General features: G+C 50.8%; 1 long non-coding RNA gene across 1 annotated transcript in view; it reads left to right on the forward strand.

Moving 5' to 3' along the window:
• Positions 1–14,077: 14,077 nt before the first annotated feature.
• Positions 14,078–21,716, forward strand: part of LOC141409241 (uncharacterized) — a 58,024-nt gene continuing 50,385 nt past the window's right edge. Inside the window, exon 1 of the long non-coding RNA XR_012428682.1 lies at positions 14,078–14,342. This is a non-coding gene — a long non-coding RNA (uncharacterized lncRNA). The remainder of the gene's footprint in view (positions 14,343–21,716) is intronic.

A 21,716-nucleotide genomic window follows, 5' to 3' on the forward strand; every position in this document is an offset into this window, starting at 1 on the left:
CGGGCGCTTCCTGGTGAGAGATCCCGCTTGGTATCTCTGTGGGAACGGCAGGGAGGTGAGGGTGTGCCTCCTTGTTCAGTGGCTGAGAGGGTAACTCTGACCACCTGGGTGCAGTGGAGCCGCCAGGTGTCCCCGCTGTAAAGGGACTGGCAGCTGTGGGTGCCTGTGGCTGCTGTGACAACGAACCACACGCTGGGAGCTTAAAACTTATTCTCTCCATTCTGAGGCCAGAAATTCAAAATCAGCCTCCCCCAGACATAACCAGGGTGTCGGCGGGGCCGACCTGCACCTGGGAGAGTCTCCTCGGCCCTTCTGGCTTCCGGGGCTGCTGGCTTCCTTGGCTTGTGGCCGCATTTTTCCTGTCTCCACCTTGATGGTCACAGTACCTCCTCTCCTGTCTGAAATCTTCCTCTGGCCCTCTCGTAAGGATGTACCTGAGAGCAGCTGGGGCGCCCTGGAGAACTCACATCACCTCTGCATCTCGATCCCATCTGCCTTTCCATGTGAAGACACGGTCACAGGCTCGAGGGTGTGGGGAGTGGATGTGTCTTTGGTGGCCATTATTTAGCCTGCCAGACTTAGTAAGTATTTTGTGAGCTGCCTTGGGAATATGTAAATGTCCCGTACTTTGTTAAATTTCATGATAACTGAACAGATTTCCTTTCTCCCTGTTTATCTGTGTATTCATTTATATATTTATATTAGTATGGACTCATGGCTTTTTTGAGATTTAATGGGTTATAATCCATTGCCATCATTATGTGTTTGATGCCCACATTGTCCCAGCCCCTTCAATCCAATTCCTGTGTCTCCATCATCCTTTAAGGACGTATTTCCTTTGCAGCAGGAAAACATATCCCAAGCTCATCTGCGCGTTCCCTGTCACGTGCCGCAATCTGGCACTTTTCCCGTGAAGCCTGTTCATAGCAAAAGGTATCCAGAAACCAAGACGTGGGTGCTAGTGTGTCGTTACCACCGGAGTGCCTCGGTGTCCAGGGTGTTTCAGTGGCTTCAGTGAGGGAGTGTAAGGGGAGGTAAGGAGGGAGGGAGGGAGAGAGAGAGAGGGAAGGAGGAGAGGTGGGAGGGAGGGAGAGAGAGGGAAGGAGGAGAGGTGGGAGGGAGGGAGAGAGAGGGAAGGAGGAGAGGTGGGAGGGAGGGAGAGAGAGAGAGGGAAGGAGGAGAGGTGGGAGGGAGGGAGAGAGAGGGAAGGAGGAGAGGTGGGAGGGAGGGAGAGAGAGAGGGAAGAAGGAAGGAGGGAAGGAGGGAGGGAAGGAGAGAAGGAGAGAGAGAAAGAGAGGGAGGGAAGGAGGGAGGGAGGAGAGATGGGAGGGAGAGAGAAGAAGGAAGAAAAGATGGAGGGAGGGAGGGAAAGAGGGAGGAGGGAAGGAAACAGAGACAGATAAGACAAGACAGGACAAGAGAAGACACACACACATATATCTGCATCTATAATCTCTCCATAGTAAATGCATGCACGCGTGCGCGCGCACACACACACACTAACATCCATGACCATGAGCGACGAGCTCCCACGATGCCTCCAGTTCCAACCTGGAATACCTGTGACTCCCTCCCCAGCAGGGCCAGGTCTGCCCTCCACCATTCTCAGGGTATTTGCTTATTTGCTCAGTCCTAGAATAAACAGAAAATAGTTTCAGCATTGCTAACCCACCCCACTGTGGAAAACACATCTGTTCACCCCACATATTCTTCATCTGAAATACAGTGAGCTTCTTTGGTTTCTATCTGCAATCCATTTAGAGTCACCTGCCCCCTCTTTTTTCCTTTTGAGTGTGTAAACTATTAACCTGGTTCCACAAAACAAAACCCGACACACACACGTCTATTCGGAGAAATGTCACTCCCTAGTCCATCTCCCCAACACTGTCCCTCACCTCATGTGACACACACAGTCTCATCAGTCTCTGGGTTGTTCTTCCTGTGTTTCTTTTTTTTTTTTTTTTTTTTTTCTGAGACGGAGTCTCGCTCTGTTGCCCAGGCTGGAGTGCAGTGGCGCAATCTTGACTCACTGCAAGCTCCGCCTCCCGGGTTCATACCATTCTCCTGTCTCAGCCTCCCGAGTAGCTGGGAGTACAGGTGCCTGCCACTATGCTTGGCTAATTTTTGTGTATTTTTAGTAGAGAAGGGGTTTCACTGTGTTAGCCAGGATGGTCTCCATCTCCTGACCTCGTGATCCGCCCACCTTGGCCTCCCAAAGTGCTGGGATTACAGGCATGAACCATGGTGCCCGGCCCCTGTGTTTCTTTTTACAAAAGATAAGCACTGTTTTATTTCCCCTTTCTTTTACCCAGAAGATGGCATATTAGAGATAGTCTTTTATCTTTTTTTCCACTTAATAACATATCCTGGAAATGACTCCATGTGAGTTCATAGAGGACTTCCTTATTCTTTTTTACGGCTGCATAGTACTCCACTGTTTGGGCATACCACAGTTCATTCCACCTCTCTCCTGTCTATGGGCATTCCAGTTGTTTCTGATATTTTGTAATTACATGCAGTGTTACAAAGAATAAGCCTGTGCATCTGTTTTTTTTTTTTTTTAATGTATCTTCATGCTATTGTAAGAGTATCTTCAGAGTAAATTCTAGTCATGAGATTACTGATGCAAAAGTAAACTCTTCCTCCACGAGAGTTTTACCAATTTGTATTCCCACCAGCAAAGTAAGGGAAGGCCCACTTCCCCAGAGCCTTCCCATGGGAACATGTTGTCAGTGACGCTGCTACATTATTGCAGTCTGAGAGGTGAGAAATGCAAGCGCAATGTGGCTTTGATTGACATTTCTGTTTTGAGTGATGTTGAGTCATTTGTTCATGTGTTCAAGGCCCATTTATATACATTTTTGGTAAATTATCTCTTCATGTCTTTTGCTTATTTTCCTATTGGGTTTTGGTCATTTCTTCCCTCAATTTTTAATAATGCCCTCTATATTAGAACTATTTCCCCTTAGTCAATGTATGTTATAAATGTTTCTCCCAATTTGTCATTTGTCCTTTGGATTTCTTTACGGTGTTTTTAACCATGGAAAAGTTGTTCTGTTTTTATATCGTCAAATGCATCCGTCTTCTCTAGTGTTGCATTTGGATGTTGAAAATTTGTTCTGTTTTTATACCATCAAATGGACCCATCTTCTCTCGTGTTGCATTTGGATGCCAAAGTTTAAAAAGCTTTTCTGACGTTTCCTTCTAGTATTTGTACGGTTTAATTTTTTATGTATAGATCTCTAATCCATTTGGAGTTTATTTTTTGTATATAGTAGGAGATATGAATCTAATTCCATCTTTTACTAAACGGCTAACCAGTTGTCCCAGCACCGTTTGTTAAAAAGATCATCTTTGTCCCAGAGACGGAAACGCCACTTTGACCATCTACGAACTATGCAGAGGTCCTCAGGGCTATTTCTGGGTGTTCTTTTCCACCGTTCTGTTTTGTTGTGTATCGGTCCCACACTTTTTTCTCTCTAGAGACTTTTTAGTGTGTTTTAATGCCTGGTAAAGCTGGGCCTCCTCCTCCACCCCCCACCAGCCCCTACTGTGCGCACATGTTTATTTTTCGTATAGGCTTTAATATCAACTTAACCTTGTAAAAAGCTCATTGGCATTGGGCGGGGTTGCCTTAGCAGTAGGAGTTAACTTCAGGAGAACCGTCGCCTTCGGCTGTTGAGTGGTCTCGGCCAGGAGCAGGAGATGCCTTCTCGTTTGTCAGTCTACTTGTGTGTGTCTCTCGGGAGTATTTTAATGTTTTCCTTAAACAGTTTTTCTCCACATTCTTGATACACTTATCCCTAAATGTTTTCATCTTATTTGTTGCTTTTGTGAGGGAGGTTTTCGACCAGTAGCTCTCCTGCCTAGTTATTGTTGATGTACACGGAGGGTATTGATTCCCGTGTGTGTATCATGTATTCTGCTGCCTCTGTCAGGTCTGGAGACGCAGAATCACTACAAGACAGAGGTTACAAGACTTAGTACAGTGGCGTGATCGTCTACAACTTCAGCATTAGTTAAATGGCTCTCGAAGGCCAGTGTCTTCACATCTCACGCTGGGTCTTGGAGTCTTCAGGGTGGGTGGTTGTCAGGAGGGAAAGTCGATATCAACTGGGGGTCACATTGTAGGTTTCTTTGAATGTCTAGTGATTTTTTTATTGTATTCCGAACATTGTTACTGATACATTGTACAAACCCTGGGTTCTGCAATAAAGACTGGGTTCCGTCATGTTTCTCTGATATGTATTGATGTCTTGGTGTCTGTTTTAATGGGCAATTCACCTAGCTGAGCAGATACCTGCATACTTCAGGTGTTAGACAAGGATTTGGGCAGAGTTTATATGCAAAATTGTGGGCTCTGTCTGTATTTATCTTTTTCTGGATTTTTCCTCCAACTGTCCAGCTGCTGTGATCTCCACAAATGCCGTCCTTTGCTTGTTCGAGCCGGCATGCTTATGAGTTTCCTATTAGAATGGTTGCCAACTTTGTGGTGCCAGCTGGGCCCTGTCCTGATGCAAGGGGCAAGAAAATGGGAAGTTCACCACCACTCCCTTCACCCATGTGTAGCACCCTCCGTTTCATGCTTTTCCTTGCTCTCTAGTTCCTCCAGATGTTTTAAAAACCATTTGTCCAGTTATTATGGTGGTTATTTGTGGAGCAGCTGGTCTTGTAGGGATGACTTCTCCATTCCTGCAAATAGAATTTCAGTTGCCTTCCTTTGTTTATTCCTTGATGCTAGGCTAAAATTTATATATATATTGTCCTTTTAAAGTTGCCTGATATTTTTGTCTGGCGGACCCAAGGATTTTTTTTTTCTTCATCATTGAGGATTTCTTTCTTTACATGTAAAGCTGAATAGCCTCACTGAGCTATACCTCAGAATCACTTGCTCCCAGTGGATTTTGCCCTGGGCACCTGGTGGATCCTTGCCATAGGTTGATTCAGGTCTTCTATCTCTGAGAGTTCTCTTGCATTAAATTTTTCTTTTCCATGACTTCAGTTCTACACAGTGGCTTTTCTCCTGTCTCCTGTTTCAACCACTTTATCGTTGACACTCTTGCTTTTTTACACCATCTCTTTTTCATTGCTATGGTTGATTTTTCAGCTCTTCTTCAGTGGTATCCCTGAATTTTCATTCAAATCTGTTCTCTTTGAGGTGCCTTTTAATTTTGTCTCATCATTAGTGTGATGTTTGTCATTTTCTTCTCTTTCTTTCCTTCTTTCTTCCCTTATTTATTTATTGACTTATTTATTTATTTTAGACAAGGTCTCACTCTGTCACTCAGGCTGGAGTGAGGTGGTGCCATCTTGACTCACTGCAACCTCTACCTCCTGGGCTCAAGCAATCCTCCCACCTTAGCCTCCCAAGTAGCTAGGTCTAAAGGCACACATCACCACATGCAGCTAATTTTTGTAATTTTTTTTTTGTAGAGACAGGGTTTTGCCATGTTGCCCAGGCTGCTTTTGAACTCCTGGACTCAAGCAATTCACCTGCCTTGGCCTCCCAAAGTGCTGGAATTACAGGTGCGAGCCACCGCTCCCTGCCTCTTTTTTCAGTTCCATCAGCTTCTACCTTGTTTCTTCCCATTTTTTGGTCCATCTATGTCCTCAGTTTTAAATTTTACATCTGAAGGTGATTTTTATATACTCAAATGCTTGTTTAAGAATGTTTAATTTATGTCATGCTACTGTTTTCTTCTGCTTTGTGTTGATATTGGGGGTGGTAATTTTTAGTCACTTGAAATATTTTGATTCTCGTATTCTGTTTGCTCTTTTTTTTTTTTTTGAGATGGAGTCTCACTCTGTTGCCCAGGCTGGGGTGCATTGGCGTGATCTTGGCTCACTGCAAGCTCCGCCTCCTGGGTTCACGCCATTCTCCTGCCTCAGCCTTCCAAGTAGCTGGGACTACAGGCGCCCTCCATGCCTGGCTAATTTTTTTTGTATTTTTTAGTGGAAATGGGGTTTCACCGTGTTAGCCAGGATGGTCTCAATCTCCTGACCTCATGATCTGCCCTTCTTGGCCTCCCAAAGTGCTAGGATTACAGGCGTGAGTCACTGCGCCTGGCCTCTGTTTGCCTTTAATAGTAGTTTTTTATAGAAAAGGACTTCTTACATATTTGTACTTAATGAACAGGGTTGGCAAGCTGGAGTTGTTTACAAGGTTTCAAGAACATTGTCTTTTGTTAGCAGAGCAAAAAGTCTTCAGGGTGAACATGGAGAGGGACCGGTGTGCTCACCCACTTGTGTCCTCAGAGAATCTAAATTTCTCTCCTCATCCTTCTCATCACGATGCGATTTCCAAAGGGTGCCTCCTTCTCCTCCCCAAAAAGGGTTGCCTTTCTGAGATCAGCTCCTCACTCTCGTGTGTCCTTCTAAGAGCTTTTCCTGAAGTCAGTGCTCTTTTCCCAGTATTTCCACACTTACTGTGGCCTTTCTCTTTCTGGAGGTGCTTTTAGCTCAGTCTCCTCTTCTGTTTTCTGGGTGGCTTTTCCACACCCTTCCCCTTGCCCCCAGCTTTCTGCAGAGGCTTACCATGAGAGCTCAAGAAATAGTTCTGTTTGAAACTGGTGTTTGTTTTCCTGTTTGCAGATCATTTAACATTTGTATCATTCTCTGTCATGCAGACATACTGAAAGTGTGGAATTTGTGTGATTTTTTTCTTGCTGATCTGTGTGATTTTTAGAGGATGTTTGGGAAGATTCAGATTTAGGTGGTCACTCTTGTCTTGGCTGCAGAAGTCACAACCCCCGTCCTCTCTCCATTTAACAGGGAACTGTGTGTGCCTTGACCTGAGTGACCCCAGGGAAGCATGGAGGCACATGAATTAATACAAGGGAAAGCTACTCTATTCCGTAAAGAGGATATGACACCCCAGGAAGGATTCACTGATAGCCTCTTGATGAGAGCACGCTCAGGGGGTTTCTGGTGATGGCCCCATCTGCAGTTTGCTCGCAGCAACGATTTCCCATAAAGAAGATGTTCTCCACGTGAGGGCTGGTTAGCTTTCTGCTTAGATTTTCCAGAAGCTAGAGTTTCCAGAAGTTCGAGTTTCCGTATGAGGAGAGTCAGGGTGACACTGGGCATTTGAAGAGGGCTATTAATGTCCCCACTCTGATTGCAGATTTGACTACCTCTCCTTTTAGTTCTTTTGGCTTTTTTTTTTTTTTTTTTTAAGAAGGTATGGTTTTATTTTAATTCTTTTATTATTATTATTATACTTTAAATTCTGGGGTACAGTGCAGGACGTGCAGTTTTGTTATACAGGTATACAAGTGCCATGGTTTTTTGCTGCACTCGTCAACCTGTCACCTACATTAGGTATTTCTCCTGATGTTATCCCTCCCCTAGCCCCCGACCTGCCAACAGGCCCCAGTGTGTGATGCTCCCCTCCCTGTGTCCATGTGTTCTCATTGTTCAACTCCCACTTACGTAAGAACACGCGGTGTTTGGTTTTCTGTTCTTGTGATAGTTTGCTGAGCGTGATGGTTTCCAGCTTCATTCATGTCCCTGCAAAGGACATGAACTCATCCATTTTTATGGCTGCATAGTATTCCATGGTGTATATGTGCCACATTTTCTCTTGATTTTTTATTGAATAAATACAGACTTAGGATTCAAATATTTTTCTGGTGGATTGACCACTTTATCTTCAGAAAATGTCCCTCTTTGTCTCTGGCGATGCTTCTTGCTTTATAGCTTTATTTAACCAATATGAGAATAGCTACACCAGAGTTCTTTGGTTACTGTTTGAATAATCTTTAATTCCATATTTTTATCTTTCAAATTTTCTGTCTTATAATTCTGTCAGGCGTGTCTACTGTAATCAGCATATGGACAGATTTTTTTTTTTTTACCTAGTCTCCAATAATCATAGTCATTAAATTGGAGTAGTTTATTTGCATTTAATGTAATTACTGAAATATGTGCATTTATATCTACCATGCTTTCTTTCTATTTGAGCCGTCTCTTTTATATCTCCCTTCTTTCATGTCTTGCCTTATTTTATTTTATTTTATTTTATTTTATTTTTTTGAGACAGAGTCTCACTCTTGTCACCCAGGCTGGAGTACAGTGGTATGATCTCAGCTCGCTGCAGCCTCCACCTCTGGGGTTCAAGTGATTCTCCTGCCTCAGCCTCCCAAATAGCTGGGATTATAGGCATCCACCACCACACCCAGCTAATTTTTGTATTTTTAGTAGAGACAGTGTTTCATCATGCTGGCCAGGCTGGTCTCGAACTCCTGACCTCAAGTGATCTGCCCACTTCGGCCTCCCAAAGTGCTGGGATTATAGGCATGAGCCACCAGGCCTGGCCAGCCTTTTTTGAAATCAATAAAAAAATGTATTATTCCATTATTTCCCTCTATTAACTTTTACTAGTCTTTTAGTGGTTACCTTAGTGATTAAAACAGGTTCTTGAAATGTTGCCTTTGCTACTCCTGGATAATGCCAGAATCTTAACCGCTACTACTTTTTGTGTTTTCATGGTCTCGCATTTTTAATTCTATATATAATTTAAACCCCACAATCCATTCCTATCATTACTTTGTACAGCTAATATTGGGTAAATATTCCTCCATATTCGTCCACAGATTTACTTTCTATTTTCTTTCTATTCCATTCTGCAATTTCATGTTTTTCTCTAGGGTCATTTTCCTTTTGCCCTAAGAACTCTCTTCCATATATATTTTTTTTTTGGTACAGATTTTCTGACAACAAAGTCTCCCAGTTTTTACTTGTCTAAACATGTCTTTATTTCACCTTCATTTTAAAGACATTTTCACTAGGCATATAATTCTAGGTTGGCAGATACCATCTTTCAGCACTTTAAAGATATTATTTCATTGCCTCTGCACTTCCTTAATTTCTATTGAGAAGTTGGCTGTCAGTCTTATTGTTGATTCTTGGAAGACACAGAGTCTCTGGCTGCATCTAAGATTTTGTCTGGTTTTGGAAGTCTTTGTATGATGTATCTAGGTGTGCCTTCGTCTTTGTCATGCTTCTGATTTAAAGGGTTTGGGAAGGTATCTTTTGAAATATTGCTTCCTTTTTCATTCCCTACTTCTTCTCCTGAGGTCCCGATTACTGCATGTTAACCTTTTAACTATGTCCCATTTGTCTCTAACTCTGTATTTTTTATTTTTTTCCTGTTGCTTCAATTTGCTTCTGTTCTATTAAACTGTTTTCCAGTTTACCAAGTCTGTCTTCTTTGTCTAATCTGTGTTCTTCTTTTAGATTTTCTTCTTCATAGATTTCTAGAATTCCCTCTGGTGAATTTCTTCATCCTTTCCTCTATGTTCCTGAGCTATGGTTCTTGAATCAAGGTTATTTGAAAGTTGTTGCTTGATAAATCTCTTATCTGGATTGTCTCTGTATCTGCTTCTAAGATGTGTATTATCTCTTGGTTTTTGGTCGTGTGGTCCTGCCTTTGGTCATGACGTGTGATTTTTTATTGAATACTAAACACGGTGAATAAAATGCATTGTGGAGGCTCCAGCTGATGCTATTTTCCTGCACAGAGGGTTTACCCTTCTTGTGCTAGGATGGTACAGTAGTAACTCCTCTCCTTAATCCAGCCAGGTACTCTGCTGAGTCAAGTGGGGCTGCAGCCTGACAAGCCGTATCTCCTTTGAGCTTTCTGATCCTTTAGCGTTTTCTGTGGAAAGCCTGATGTGTTCCTTGGGGCCCCAGTCTTTGACGGGTCCTGACGTCTAAACATTGTCTTGTGACTGTTGAAATTTCAACCTACTTCCCTGGGGCCTTCCATATATCCCATTTCCACATAACCCCAGTTTTCATCACATGGCTTGAGGGGAAACCTGGCCACGTCCTTCAGGCACCCCAAGTCTCCACCAAGAGCTCAGCTGTTTCCTCTGTCCCCAGAAGTGGCCCTCCGTGGGTGCAGCTCAAGATTCTCCGCCTCTTGCCTGTACCCACAACTGGCAGATACCGCTAGAGAGAAAGCATCTGAGACATTGCTCCCCTTCCTGGTTCTCCCTAGAGAGAGAGCATCTGTAAACGCCTGCTCACCTTCCGGGTTCTCCCCTCTCCAGGGTCCTCCGCTAGTTGACATTACCTCAGCAGCCTCACGATGCCTTCCAATGACAATTGTGTGTCCGATAGAGTTTTTCTATCTGTTCTCAGTGAGCCGTGGCCCCACGCTGGCCTCATTGCCACCCACAACCTGCTGTTGGGGTGCTGAAGCAGAGGGCATTGCAGGTTCCCTCGGGTGAGCACATCCTTCAGCAAGATTAGAAAATACTCAGCGTGCAGCCAGTGCCACACCCATGCTGCTGTAAAACCTGGAGAATTGTTTGTAAATGGAGGAAGTAATGGAGGCCTCAGATCTGCTGAGATGATCTGGGGATGATTTACTGGACTTCCCACTGTAAGACAGCAATGCCAGAGCCTTCTTGCCCCGAGGAAGTGTGCTGCAAGCAGATGGCAGCCAGGAGATAGAATGCCACAGTGTGACCCATGATGGGACGGGGGGAACTGGGTGCTCTCATCCAACACTTACCGAGCCCCTGGAGCAAACTGATTCTTGTGATTTATCTCATTTAATCCTCATGACACTGTGAACTAATCACGGTTATGGTCCCATTTCACAGCTGAGGAAGATGAGGGAGAGGTCACACTGTCCAGGTCACGTCACTTTAAGCGGCAGAGCCTGAACAGGAACCTGAGTCTGCGGCTCCAGGGCCTGAGCTCTGAGCCACCGTACAGCACAGACCTTGGTGCAGCCATGAGGCCCCTACACCCTTGAACATTCCCCCACAAGGGGATCCTTCCTGGCTGGGCTCCCAAATTAACTCTGGGCTTTTCTCCAACACGTTGCTCAGGTCTGGCTCCCACTTGCTACTTGCTCCCCAGGTCTCAAAATGCTGCCATCCACCTGCCCTACACAGGGAATGTCACTTATGCACTCACTGCCACCAGTAAGCCCCACGTATACCACCCCGTACCTGGCACAGGCCCCTGAACGGCCAGAGGGAAGATCAGCCAGAACACCGGTGAAGGCGTTAATCGGGGACCCAGTTCAAGCCAGGCCCTTCTGGGGCTCCCCGCTCCGTGTCACTGTGAGGCACTGGGGGTGCTCAGGACACAGTGACCCAGGCCTGGACCCTCTGGCACGTCCTGGATAGAGCAGGACTCACACCAGAGAGATGAGGCCTTCGCGTAAGGACAGACCCGGGCTGGCTGGGCCACAGAATGTCGTCTCCTGCTGGCCGTGGCTTCCTCATCACCAGATCTGTAAAACCAGCTTCCCACGGCGTGAGGGCTCCAGCGAGATAGTGCAGAGGAAATGCCTCCCCACTTGTAAAACGCTCTCTGTGGGCCACTATCGCGCCTGGCCGCCGCACTTCCTCTCCGCTCCAGCTAAGGCCTCGCTGTTCACATGGAGGCTGCTCCCGGAGGAGGCTGTGGGGCCAGGACACAGGGCCTTGTAAACGAGCAAGAATGCGTGGTCTCAGGGGGATGGGAAGCCTTCTGAGCGCTTCCTCCAGACTGCGCCGGAGAAGGGGCCTGGCTGTTCCTTGCCCCGGCTGCAGGCCGGCGTCCAGTCTGCTGTGTCTCCAGCGTGTGCCCCTCTGAGATCAGCAAGAGCCCCAGTCATGTATTCCCAGGGGTCCTGTAGCAGGACCACACACCGGGAGGCTTCAAACAACAGAAATGCATCCTCCAGAGGCCAGGAGCCCTAAGGCCTCGGCAGGGCTGGCTCCTTCTGGGGTCTCTGAGGGAGAATCCCGCTCCATCCGCTCCCAGCTACTGCTGGCCCTTCTCTGCTTGGGACGCTTCAGTCCACTCTGCCTTCACTGTCCCGCGGCTTTCTCTTCTAAAAATACTGTCATTGAATTCAGAGCCCTCCCTACTCCAGAATAATCTCATCGCAACATTCTTCACTGAACCACACCTACAAAGACCCTTTTTCCAGATGAGGCCACTCCCAGGCTCTGGGGCATGCGCTTATCTTTTGAGGGCTGTCATTCAATCCCCCCTCATCACACTCTCAGGCTTTCTGAGCTGAGATCCGCAGTAAGGAATACATTGTTTCATCTTTGCCCTGGGCACACACTCACATCCATAGCTGAAATGCAGTTTTGGAATGTGAATCCTTGTTTCACCTTCTGTGTGGTAATGTTTTCTATTTCCTCTCCCTCCTCCTCAACACTGGCTACAAACCCACTAATTGATTCCCAGAGCTTGCAGCCTGGATCAAAGTTGTTTCTTTGTTTTGTTTGTTTGTTTGTTTAGAGACAGAGTCTTGCTGGGTTGCCTAGGCTGGAATGCAGGGGTGCAGTCACAGCTCACTGCAGCCTCAACCTCCTGGGCTCAAGTGATCCTCTTGCCTCGGCCTCCTGAGTAGCTGGGACTACAAGGGCATGCCACCATACCTGGCTAATATTTTTAAAATTTTTCTAAGGCCGGGTGCGCTGGCTCACGCCTGTAATCCCAGCACTTTGGGAGGCCGAGGCAGGTGGATCACCTGAGGTCGGAAGTTCGAGTCCAGCCTGGCCAACATGAAGAAACCTCATCTCTACTAAAAATACAAAATTAGCCGGGTGTGGTGGCACATGCCTGTAATCCCAGCTACTAGGGAGGCTGAGGCAGGAGAATCACTTGAACCTGGGAGGCAGAGGTTGCGGTGAGCTGAGATCACGCCATTGCACTCCAGCCTGGGCAACAAGAGCAAAACTCTGTCCCGAAAAAAAAAAAAAATTCTAGGGACAGGATCTTGCCCAAGCAAGATTGCCTATTGTCCTAATTGCCTATGGTGTCCAAGCAGCTCTTGAACTGCTGGCCTCAAACGATCCTTACACCTTGGCCTCCCAAAGTTCTGGGATTATAGGCATGGGCCGCCACACTCGTCCCAAAGTATGATTTTTGCAAAGCGTCAGCCTCTCCCTACAGCACCCGGCAGCTGGGTTCCATGCTAGAGGAAGTCATACTGATTTGTAAAAGAGGGTTGAAACCAGTTGCTTAAAACCTGCCACACATGGGTAAAAGCCTTAAGCATGAAGAGGTTCCCAGCAGTGGTATTTATGAGAGGGAAGAACTGGAAACCACCCAGGTATCCCCTAATAGGGGAGTGATAGGGTTTGGCTGTGTCCCCACCCAAATCTCACCTTGGATTGTAGCGCCCATAATTCCAACGTGTTGCAGGAGGGACCTGGTGGGAGATAATTGAATCATGATGGCAGTTTCCTCTATTCTGTTTTTGGGGCAGTGAATAAGTCTCATGAGATCTGTGGGTTTTATAAGGGGAAACCCCTTTCTCTTGGTTCTCATTCTCTCTTGCCTGCCGCCATGTAAGACATGCCTTTTGCCTTCTGCCGTGATTGTGAGGCCTCCCCAGCCACGTGGAGCTGTGAGTCCATTAAACCTCTTTTTCTTTATAAATGACCCAGTATCGGGTATGTCTTAATCAGCAGCATGAAAACGAACGAATACAGAGAGGCTGAGTAAACTGTGGGGTGTTTGCATCACTGAGTATCACACAGCCTTTTCAGTCGTGGTTAGAGACCGAGCAGAAAGGTGGACAGACACCCCCAGTACAAAGCCGAGTGAAGGACGCTGAAGAAGGATGCGGGCTCGGGAAGGATGACTCGACCCTGGTGCCTGAAGCCATGCCTGGTGCGTGGGGCGTCCCTGTTTGCTGAAGGAATGAGGGGACAGAGTGCAGGAGCAAAGACTGCCTGGGACCATGTGAAAGCAGCTCTCCGCTGCCTCTCATCCCGCCCGCTGTGTCCTTCCACAGCGCTCATCTCAATCTGTGGCTATTTGACTTTTCTCCCGTCCCTCTGGGCCATCCGCCCCCTCGTTAGAATGTAAACTGTGTGGTGTGCAGGCCTTGCCTGTCTTACTGTGCCCTCATCTCCAGCTCAGCACTGCGTCCCGCCCCAGAGGCTCCATGAACATTTGCCGAATGAATGAGTGGAGGAATGGGGGTTGGGCCATTTTTATTAGTTTTCCATTTGCCCAATCATTTCTAATGTGGATCATTTTCTTTCAAATGGTAAGAGCGATGTTTACTTTTCTATGCCTGAAAATAAGATAAAATAAAACAAAAGACGCCTGTTGTTTTCTCAGTCAGGGGTCTGAAGGGAGCCGAGCTCCTTCTGCAGACGGGCGCTGAGGAGGGAGCTGGAAGGAAAAGAAGGAAACATTCCCTCCTCAACTGGAGGAAGACACGCGGCCACACAGAGAACCAGCGGCCCCAGGACCGTCACCCTGCACACCCGGGGCCTGTCCCTCCTGACCCCAGGATCACAGTGGCGAGGCACAGTGTTAGCCAAGCAGATTGAGCCAGGACACGGCACCGCGGAGCCCCGCAGGCGGTGAGTGATTTCTTCCCGGTTTTTAACGTCACTGTTGACGCAGATGAGGTGTGAATATGGGTCTCGTGTCTGTAACGTGCGCTGGAGGTAAGGGCCTTCCTTCTGTTTCAAGGTCCCCAGCAAACACTTGAGCAGTACAGGAATGTGGGCGGGGTTGAGGGCTGGCCCGGGTGTGGCCTGCGGCGTGGCACTTAGTGGTAAACCTGTCAGCTTCTCTGATGAGGAGACTGAGGCACAGGGAGGCTGAGTGGCCTGACGAGGTCACACAGCAAGACGGCGTCTGGGCTGCACCTCAATCCAGGCTCGCAGGTTCGGAGCCCAGCAAGGCCGCGAGCTCTGCCAGTGTGTGTGTGTGTGTGTGAGCGTGTCCATGTGTGTCTGTGTGTAAGCACATACATATGTAAGCGTGCGTGTGTGTCTCTGTAAGTGTGTACACATGTGTCTCGGTGTGTGCACACACGTGTGCCCTGGGCCCAGAGCCTTTTGACTCCTTATCTGTGAAGCGCCCGGTGAGTCCCCAGCTGCTAGGGGTGTTGAGTGGTTCAGGGTCTGCTGTGCTCTGGGGGGCAGAGGTGCCCCGGCCTCACTGCTGTGCTCTTGGGGGGCAGAGGTGCCCCGGCCTCACTGCTGAGCCCATGTGACTCAGCCCCATGGTGGGATGGTGAGGCCCCAATCCTAATCCTAACCCTAACCTCCGCCTCTGACCGTGCGGGGTGTGAGCGTGGGCTGCTCCGCTCCCCACTCTACATCCTCCTCGCTGGCCCCTCCGCCCCTTCCCCTCAGTGCCCACGGGCACCCGGCACAGGGATCACCCTCTCAGTAGTTTGGACCCTGCGCAACCTCTGTTCCTCACTGGCTTCCTCAGGCCACTTGCCCTCAGCCAGCCATACACGAGTGGCTGTCTTTGAGTTTCCTCAAATATTTAAAAAATCACACTTGGTGGCACTCACTGGGAGCTGGGTTCTGATTTCCCGATGTGGCTGAATTCTGGCTGAATCCCTGCATTGACTCGATTCACAGTCCCTGAGGCTTAAACTTGAGACACAGTCTCCACTGCTTATCCCCAAATCTTGTAGAGTGTGAAGCATTTCAAAGGCGGCTTTAGATAAAAGGCCCCCTTTCTAATCACCAGAAAGGAAATCGGTGGGCAGGGACTGGGGAGACCCTTCAAAGGGCAGGTGAGGGGTGTGGGGTGGCGGGCTTTGCCTTTTTCGTGGGGGAAGGTGAAGGCAAAGGGGGTGAAAGAGGAACCACCCGTGCCCTCTGCTGCAGCCCGTGTCTGTGGCCCCCAGGTGTGTGTGTTGAAACCCCACCCCCAAGGCCATGGTGTTGGGAGCGGAGGAGGACACGAGGGTGGGGCCTCGTGGGTGGAATTGGTGTCCTTACAAAGAGGACCTGGAGAGACCCCTGCCCTTCCCGTTGCATGAGGACACACAGGAAGCACTGCCTATGAGCCAGGAAGGGGCCTCCCAAGACACGGACCTGCCAGCGTCTTCATCCTGGACTTCCAGCTCCACAGCTGGGAGCAGGAAGTGTCAGCAGTTTGCAGATTACTTAGTCTCAGGTGTTTTGTTATAGCAGCATGTACGTACTAAGACAGTCTCCCTGACTAGTCCCGAGGTCTCTGGCAGCTGGACCTTCCTGGCTGTCTGGGGAGACCCTGGGTCCCTGCCCATGGCAGGAGGGCCTTCCCTGCAGCCCCAGAGTGGTCACCCCGCTCCCCTGGCTGCAGGGTGCCTGTCACAGCGGCCCTGCTGGTGTCTGGGGGCCTTGGTCCACGGTCACAAATGAAACCGAGCCAGAGGTTTTTCGAAGGGGTCTGAGCTGGGGGTGGAGGGTGCTAACCGCCCTCCACCTTGTTAAAGTCGTGAATCTTTTTGGACAGTTGTTTTGGGTTGAACTGTGCCCCACCCAAAAGACATGTTAAGGCTTCACCCCCAGCACGTAGGATGTGACCGTGTGAAAATCGGGCCTCTGCAGATGTGAGGAGGTTAAGGGGAGGTCGTTAGGGTGGGTCCTTAGGAGGCTGGGAGAAGAGAGGCACAGAGGAGAGGCCACGTGCAGCGGGAGGCAGAGGCTGGCGTGGTGCAGCTGCCCACTGAGGACCCCCAGGATCGTCAGGGCCTCCTGCAGCTGGGGTGGGAAGGGAGCAGACCCTCCAGAAGGAGCCGGCCCTGCCCTCACCTTGATGTTGGGCTGTGACCTCCGTCTGGGAGAGAGGAGTTCCTGAAGCTTTGCAGCACCCTAGTCTGTGGCCCTTCCATACGGCAGCTCAGGAGACGAGTGCGGCCCTCCTTTTGGAAAGCAGGTGCCGCCCTCCAGACGCTGATGGCGCTGGGTGACCTCCAGATGCTCGCCCAGGCCTCCAATGACCCCGGGGCAGACCAGGCTTAGGAGGGCCAGAAACAGGCCCTGCCCCTGCCCCCCCAGCTCCATTTCCTCCTCCCTTCCTGCCTTTATTGGTTTCATCGTCTTATTTGCACCCTGCATACTTCACCTCTGAGTTAAGAAGCGTGGGTTCCAAAGCAAAGGCGTGTGGGAAATCACGCACTACAGGCTGCACGTTTGAATTCCAGCCCCCTGTGTCTCGCCTGGGAAGGAGTCCCAAGAAATGCCCTGCACGTTTCCCCTGTGCCTCCTCCGCGCCGGGGCCTGCATGTTTCCCCTGTGCCTCCTCCACGCCGGGGCCTGCACGTCTCCACGGCCCCGGAAAGGCCCCGTACCTCCTCCACGCCGGGGCTTCCACACTTTGCAGCCACTGCGGGGATCCCTGCGGCTGGACTTGCTGCCTTTGTGTCTGAAAGCCCCTTGCCCGTCATGGGGACACATAAGGGCGGGCGCCTGACTAGGCTTGTTCCCACTGTCTCCCCAGGTCCGGGAACAATATCTAACACAGGAGGAGTGAGGAAGCAGGGAAGGGGGAGGAAGGAGGGTGGAGGGAGACCGGGAGGATCCATGGAGTGGAGAGGGAGGAGGATGGAGGAGGATGGAGGGAGGCCTGGAGGACCCGTCACCCATCACTCAGCCGTGCCTGGTCTCAGGCTGCCCCCACCCTTTCTCTCTGTCTCCCAGCTCCTGCCCTGGGCGGCCCACACCAGCCTCCAGTCCCTCCCTCGGCTTCTCTCTGTCTCCTGGCTCCTGGCCTGGGCGGCCGCCACCCCTTCTCTCTGTCTCCCAGCTCCTGGCCTGGGCGGCCCACACCGGCCTCCGGTCCCTCCCTTGGCTTCTCCCTGTCTCCCTGTCTCCCCATCTCCCCATCTCCCCATCTCCCCGTCTCCCCGTCTCCCCTTCTCCCCTTCTCCCTGTCTCCCTGTCTCCCCATTTCGCTGTCTCCTGGCCCCCGGCCTGGTTCCCACCCCTCCTCCCTCCCTCGGGTCTCCCCATCTCCCCGTCTCCCTGTGTCCCCATCTCCCCTCCTCCCTCCAAAGGGTCCCTGCCTTGACACATTTTCATCTCTGTGGTGATGGCCCCAACAGTGATGGAGACGTCGTTTCCCGTCACCGTTGTAACAAATGTCACACACCGGAGGCTTAAAACAACAGAAACGCATCCCCCGAGCCCTGAAAGCAGAGGGCTGGCGTCAAGGATCCGGCCCAGGGGTGCCAGCCGTCCTCGGCGTTCCTCAGCTCGCAGGCGCACCCCGCCAGGCTCTGCCTCTGTAGTTTTGGGGTGTTCTTCCTTCCATGTCTTCACTTGGCTCCTCCTCTTCTTATGGGGACACCCACCATTGCGTTTAGGGCCCCCAATCCAGTATGACCTCGTCTAAGCTGAACTGATCACGCCTGTGAAGACCCTATTTCCAAATAAACCCCCCTTCTGAGGTTGCAGGAAGACGTGGCTTTGGAGGACACTGTTTGGCTCACTGGGAGGGTGTGGGCTGTGGAGCAGGGGGACCCTTCGTCGCTCCTTGGTGCCGCCTGCCGGCTTTGCAGGCTCCGCAGCAACGGGATGAGGGCCCCACTGCGCATGTTGCCCTGTGGGTCCGGTGAGACAGCACACATGGCGCCTGGCATGGGCGCTGGGTCTGAGCCCTGGGGTGTGTGTCCTGGGGCCTTCCCTGTCTGTGAAATGGGGACAATGGCACCTGCCCCACAGGACTACTGCGGGATTCCCGAGATAAGCCCTATAATGGCCCTGTCAGAGCAGAGGAGGGGGCACGGCAATGGGGGTTTACTCTCAGACAAGCTGATTACAGCAGAGACGCACCCTGGAGAGGAGAATATTTTCTGTAACTTATTTTGAAAGCTCATCCTGAGTGTCTAAACCTGGCAACTTCTGTGTTTTTTTTTTTTTCCCTCCAAAATATTCTCATTATGAGGAATTTGGAAAACACATAAAAGTAGATAAAGGACCAAAGAGACACCAAAGCCAGCTCTCACTCATCTTCTGGGGAGTTTACTTCCGGCCTTGCTTTGTTCCTGCTGTGAATTGTTTCAAGAGTTGGGATTGACCTGGAAAACAATTTTTATACAGCCCCTGGGAGGCTTGCCCGTGTCAGATGTCATAAATGGGTTTTATTTTCAGTGCAAGACACACCAGTTTGGCCATGGGCTCCCGGTGTCTGGGTGGACGGGGTCTGGTGAGGCAATTCGGGGGCTCAGCTGCGGCATCGGGCAGAAGCCAGGCGGAGAGGGAGGCACAGCCGCTGGGCGCCCGCGTCTGCCGTCCTCACCATCCTTGTCAAGGTAAGAGCTGAGCCATCTGCAGTCCACGGTCAACAAACAGCATTTAACCAACCACCTCCCCAGGACTGCAGACTTTTCCAAAACTTCAAACATGAGAATTTGTTTTGCACTTCACTAAAATGAATCAAAGGACAGTAAAAAAAGTCAAACCCAGATAAAGAGATAAAATCAATGTAAATATTTTCACCAATTTTCCAATATTTTTCTCAAGTTAAAAAAACAACCGGAGAGACTCTAGTGAAGGTCTCGACAAAACATGGCTGACTCCAGCCTCCTCCACAAGCAGCCCGTCAGGCAGCAGAAACCGGCTACTCCTGGGAGCAAGGTGCTCTCAGGAACCCTCCTGCTTCTCGGGCACACCAGCCCTGGGCGGACTTAGCAATGATCTGGAGGAAAAAGAGGCTGCACAAGGTTGGAGGCAGCTTGTTTGCCGTTCCCGCCAGGACCCACGCGCTGGGCGGGCACGCGCTGTGGTCGTTCCATGCAGTCCGTGTGCTAGTCCTGTCTGAATGATGAGTGTGTGTGCACCTGTGCTGATGTCATGCAAGACTGCAGCTTCCTCCTCATCAACAAACTGCTTCCTGCAGCAATGGCGCCCCTGTGCACACCTCCTCCTCCACTCTGCCCCACTGTGGTCAAGGAGCCCAGGGAGGGTGCAACGGCAGGGACATACCAGCAAGTGCAGTAGGGCCGGTGGCTCTCCCCGGGGCACACTCTGTTCTGGAAGAGTCTGTGCTACTCTGGTTGGGTCTGGGATCCAGGGCAACGGCCTCCTTTCTCAGGGCCCTTTCCCTCCGGTCCTCGTCTGCTTTCCATCAGGAAGGCTCAGACTCTTTCCAAGGTCCAGGTGTCTTTGGGTTTCACTGACGATGGAAAGGAGATTTTGGGTTCTAGTCCTACTTGTGGTTTTCCCAGAAATTCCAAGGAAGAGAAGACAGCAGAACCACACTTCCACCTTCAGCTGGAACCTGGAAACAGCCAGAAAGGGCTGATCTGAGGCTGCCGTCTGCTGTTGGCTGATGAGAGTCGGCAAGGAGGCTTCATGGTTGCTGAGGCAGCCTCTGGCCTCTGGGCGTGGGCCCCCAGAGCCAGGCCTTGGGAGCAGGATTTGGGGGTGACCCCAGGCAGCCCTGGGGAGTGGGCAAGTTGGGCAGGAAAGGGCTGATGAGGGCTGATGAGTAGGCTCTGCTGTGGGTAACTGGGCTCTGAGCCTCCGGGGATCCCCACTAGAGGAATGGAATGTGGAACGCACCAAGGAGTGGGCATCTGTCCCGCAGTCCCCACTCGCTGCTGAAGCGGCTGCTCCCGTGGCCCCCCTCCCTGGCCCCGTGGCCTCTCCCGTGGACAGGGATCAAGCTGCCTGGCAGAGGCCCCAGCTCTCGCAGTGGGAGCCATCAGCACGCTGGGGATGGTGAGTGCCAGCTGCCATGGGCCAGAGCCTTTGGTGTAGGCTCTGGCGAAGGGACCCAGGACACACGTCCGGAATTCTAAAAGTCCTGGAAATCTGGTACGTCACACGGAGGAAACCTCAGACCAGTCGCATGTGCCCTCCCCTCCCCCAACACACGCAAGCCCTTCCCGGGCTGGAAAGACGGTGGCTCGAGGTGGTCACGCCAATTGGTTCGTGCTCATCAGAACCCATGGATGGCATTGCCTGGGGGACTTCCAGGGTAGCAGGGGAAGGCAACACTGTCGCCCAAACGGGAGGAACAGGACCACATTGGTCAGAGCCCAGCAGGAGGGAGACGGCACCTGGAGGACGGCTTCACAGTGCTGAAAAGATTTGAGTGGGGCTCGGGGAACCTGTGCGAAGGGACCGAGGACCTCGCGAAAGAGAAGCCCCATCACCTTAAGCCTGAACACTGGGGCTGGGCCCTTTCTTGGAAGCCACAGAGGACAGGTGTGTGAGTGCCACGGGGCTGCGGTGAGATGACCACAGGCTCACAGCTCTGTCAGCTCTGGAGGTCAGAAGTCTGGCGCACACCTCGCTGGGCTAAAATCAGGGTGTGTGAGGGCCGGTTCCTCCTGGGACCTCCAGAGGAGGGTCCTTTTCTTACCTTTGTGGCCTCTGAGGCCGTGGCACTCCTCGGCTCACGGCCTTCCTCCACCTTCCAGGCCAGCAGCGCAGCCCCTTTCCATTTCTCTCTAACTCTGTGTTCCTTCTCACACCTCCTCCTCCTGTGACCCCGCTGCCTCCCTCTTCAAGGACCCTGGGATGACACCGAGCCACCGGGACAACCCAGGGCCACTCCCATCTCAAGAGCCTTCACTTACTCACCTGCTCAGTCACGTCCGCGTGTAAATATCACCAGGGAACATATTCCCAGGATCTGGGATTAGGATGTGGGCATCTTTGGGGGCCATTATTGAGCCAATAACAGTAAAGTCTGAAGGTGCCCATGATGGGCTTTCAGGATGGCCAAGCCGCAGGAGCCGGGGAGTGAACACCTGGTCCCAATCTTCCCGCTGCCACCCTCTGCGTGGACCCAGGGATGGTGGACCCTCCGGGCAGCTTCCTGGACTTGGAGCCTGGAGGGAAGGCAGGGCGGGCACGAGGAGGGCGTCTGACCCTCGGACCTCGACCACGCAAAGGCTGAGCACTGCCAACATTGATGGCAAGGTCTCTGCTGAGGCTGCAGTGGTTCCTAGGTTCAAGAAAACTGGAGCACGAAATCACACTGAGTCCCAC

This window comes from Macaca fascicularis, chromosome 20, assembly GCF_037993035.2.
Source record: "Macaca fascicularis isolate 582-1 chromosome 20, T2T-MFA8v1.1".
NCBI lineage: Eukaryota > Metazoa > Chordata > Mammalia > Primates > Cercopithecidae > Macaca > Macaca fascicularis.